Genomic DNA, 3,671 nt, shown 5'->3' with positions numbered 1-3,671 from the left:
TTTTTGGGAAGGCCAGTGAGGAGTCCATTACAATAACCCACCCTGCTGGTGATGAAAGCATGAACAAGTTTCTCTAAGTCTTGTCTGGAAACAAAGCATCTAATTCTTTCAATATTTTTGAGATGATAGTACGCTGATTTAGTTGATTGATTAGCTGATTGTTTTGACATGACTACTGCAGCTAAGGTCTGACTCCAGAATCACACCGAGATTCCTGACTTGATTTTTAGTTATTAGACCCCTAGCGTAAAGGTATGCGTTCACCTTGAGAACTTCATCTTTGTTTCCAAATGCAATGACTTCAGTTTTGTCTTTGTTTAGCAGAAGAAAGTTTTGGCACATCCAACTGTTGACTTCATCAATGCATTGGCACAGGGAGTCAATGGGGTTGTAATCGTTAGGCGATAGGGCTAAAGGTGATGATACACAGGGCAACTTTTTGAGCAATGTTGCTGGGCAACCAGATGAGACACAGGGCCCACGACCGATCTAAATTATCCAGATAGAAATTTATTGCCCATTTTTAATGGGAAAATGCCCAAGCAACAATCGCTCGGCAAGACTGCCCAGCAACATTGCTCAAAAAGTTGCCCTGTGTATCATCACCTTAAGTAGCATATGCATAGTAGCTTATGTATGTCATATGCATAGCTGTGGTAAGCAATTTGGTTCTTTCTCATTATTTGGCTCACTGGGAGCATATACAGGTTGAATAGGAGTGGCGCAAGAATTGAGGCTTTAGGGACTCCGCATGTCATGGATGTCCACTCAGACTTATGGTCAACCAGATATGGTCATGCTGAGTCAGATCAAAAGTTTTTAAAACAGTTTTGATTTCTTTTGCCATATTATTTTCTGCATTATCTATGTGAATGTTAAAATCTCAAGCAATAGCAAAACAGTCAAACTCTGAGGTAATTGTTGATAACAATTCAGTAAAGTCCTCAGCAAAGGCTGGAGAGTATTTTGGAGGCCTGTAAATAATGATAAGTAAAATGCGTGGAGCACCTTTTAACACAATACCCAGATTTTCGAAAGACGGGTAATTCCCAAATGATATTTGCTTACATTGATAGACATCTTTAAAAAGAGCAGATACACAACCACTTCTTCTACCTGCTCTGCAGACACTCATAAAGTAAAGTTAGGAGGGGATGTTTCATTGAGGATTGTTGCACTGCAGCTGTCTTCTAGCCATGTTTCATTTAGAAACATAAAATCCAGGTTGTTTGTGGTTATTACGTCATTAACTAGAAGTGATTTATTTTTAAGTGAGCGGATGTTTAAAAGTGCTAACTTAACAGTCTTAATTTTTGTCCCCCCAGCAATCTTAGTTTGATGTGTAATAGGCACCAGATTAGTTGGGTTTGCTGTACGGCTATTGAAGGCCTTAGACTTTCTATCATGTAATAGAACAGCAATAGAGAAAGATACAGGCACACTGGGTTCCCGCTTGTTTTGTAAACATTTGAGAAAGTTACTGTTATCATAGCGGGGACCCGACACATATCACTGAGAGCTGGTATCAGTTGTTTTTAGTTACCTCGAGCAGATGGAGGGTGTGGGCCCTGGCATTGTGGCAGAGGCCGAAGAGCTCTCACAGGAGGAGGGGGAGGGCAAGCTGGGCCCGCAGGCTTTGGTGTTTGCAGGGTCTGACGTTTTTTTGGTTGATATCTGAGGGCTCGCAGCAAAAGAGTGGGATAGTTTGGTTCCAGTATACACCAGTTCTTCCATTTTCTGTGAGAAGCACAGAAGTGGAGATGCTGGAGAGAGGGATAATGTGTCTGGTGAGAGGGGCTGTTGCTCTGGTGTTATCGGAGGCTGTGATATGTTGTCCTGGTTTTCCTGGCTGTTTTCCAGGAAGTCGTCCTTGGGTGCTGAATCTTGGAGCAGTTCTAATAGGTCTGTGGTGAGCTCTGTGGGCAGGGCTCAGCTGAGATTGTGTCCGTGAGCAGAGGTTGTTGTGGCTGCATGGTGTGTTATCATTGTCCTTGTGTGATATGTCAACCGCATGTCCATTCAGGTGCTGAAGTGAAGTCCTGTGGTCATTCATACTGTGTTTAGGTGTGTGTGTGTGTGTGTGTGTGTGTGTGCCGTTCAGATTGAGTGGATTGGCACACACAGCAGAAGGATGATGGAGGGAGAAGTAGATATTGTCGTTTAGCACTCTTAAACCAAGTTTGTTTGGGTGGTGGCCATCCTGTTGAAAAACAATGTAATCCACTGAACACTGCTGTGGTAATATAAAAACCCTCTCCCAACAGCATACTGTTTCTTTTGAGCCTAATTCCTAGTCAAATTAAAATGATATAGTTGTACATATCACTTGTGATGGTATTTTGTATAGATATGGCCAGACGTGCAGTCTATCAATAACATTAGAGCGACAGCACTACGAATGCCCACAAGCGACTTCACAGTACAGAGACTAGCGACATACAGCAACAAAGTCTCTGGTGTTGTGAACAGGGCTTCAGTCCTTGAGGTGGAGCCCTCTAGAGGACGCAGCGCGAGTTCCCATTCGAAAGGAAACCAAAGATTCCAAATATTGTTTTCATGTTAATGGTACAGTGCAGTCACACAAATGTGAATTTGTGAAAACGGTGATGTCATGCTAACGCATATTACTTTGTGACGTCATATCAGCTAATGCCGCTTATCTGTTCTTCACGAGCAGTAACATGTTTCGGAAACTCACAATTGAATGTTTTCTCTTCAGCTCCTCACGAGATTGCGGATGAGTTTCATAGTAGGAATTTGAGTCGAAACCGCAAATTTAGTCAGACATGGTGGGTTACCTGCTGATCAGAATGGGTTACAATGACACTTTCACGTGCATACCATAGGGCCATAAGGTAGTCTAGTGCTAGGGAACCCCCCCAGGAAACCACCTGAAGTCAGAAACAATTAGTTGGCCCCCTTGACAGGGTTGTGGTGGGTGGCTGCAGAGGGACACTATAGCACCCCTAATGGTGCATGTGGTGTATTGTGTTGTATGTTTGGTGGCGGGTGTAAAAACTGTAACAACTGATTACACAGGCTCATCCGGATAACTAAAGTCGGCGCTTTACACTTGCTAGGAACGTTTTTTCCTTGTGGAAGTTTTGCGTTTTGGTTAGCTAATAAAATATTAAAACTCAAATCATTATTTTGTTTACAGTTATTTAATTATGTCATCCGGTATTGCATACTTGCTCTCTCATTTCATACAAATGTAGCTACTGCCATTTTGTGACGATTGTTTTGTAAACTGTAATGGATTATAAGATAACAAACAGGAATTATTTTAAAACGATTTCTTCTCAAATCAATATCTCTTATCCCCATAATTTATTCATGTGGTGAAATATTGTGTAATAAGTGGCATGAGAGTACCGTATCCCTTACATGTCCATCTAGTTTGGACTTGCCGCTTGCTAGCAACTGCTTTCTCTGTGGAAGCTTTGTGTTTAAAGAGCTAATAAAATATTTCGATTCAGATCAGTATTTCATGTCTAATTATTTACTTATGTGGCAAGTAGCTGTGTAATGCGACAAGTTGCTGTGTAGCACTAAATGCAGAACATTGAGAATTTAGAATGGAATTCCATGTATCAGGTCAGTGTGCATGCACAATATTCACAATACTTTTAGAGTATCTTAGACTGTGTGTGAGATGCAACAGTAGGTGA

The sequence above is a fragment of the Squalius cephalus genome, assembly GCF_949319135.1.
Source record: "Squalius cephalus genome assembly, chromosome: 6".
Classification (NCBI taxonomy): domain Eukaryota; kingdom Metazoa; phylum Chordata; class Actinopteri; order Cypriniformes; family Leuciscidae; genus Squalius; species Squalius cephalus.
This window is presented reverse-complemented; position numbering follows the sequence as displayed.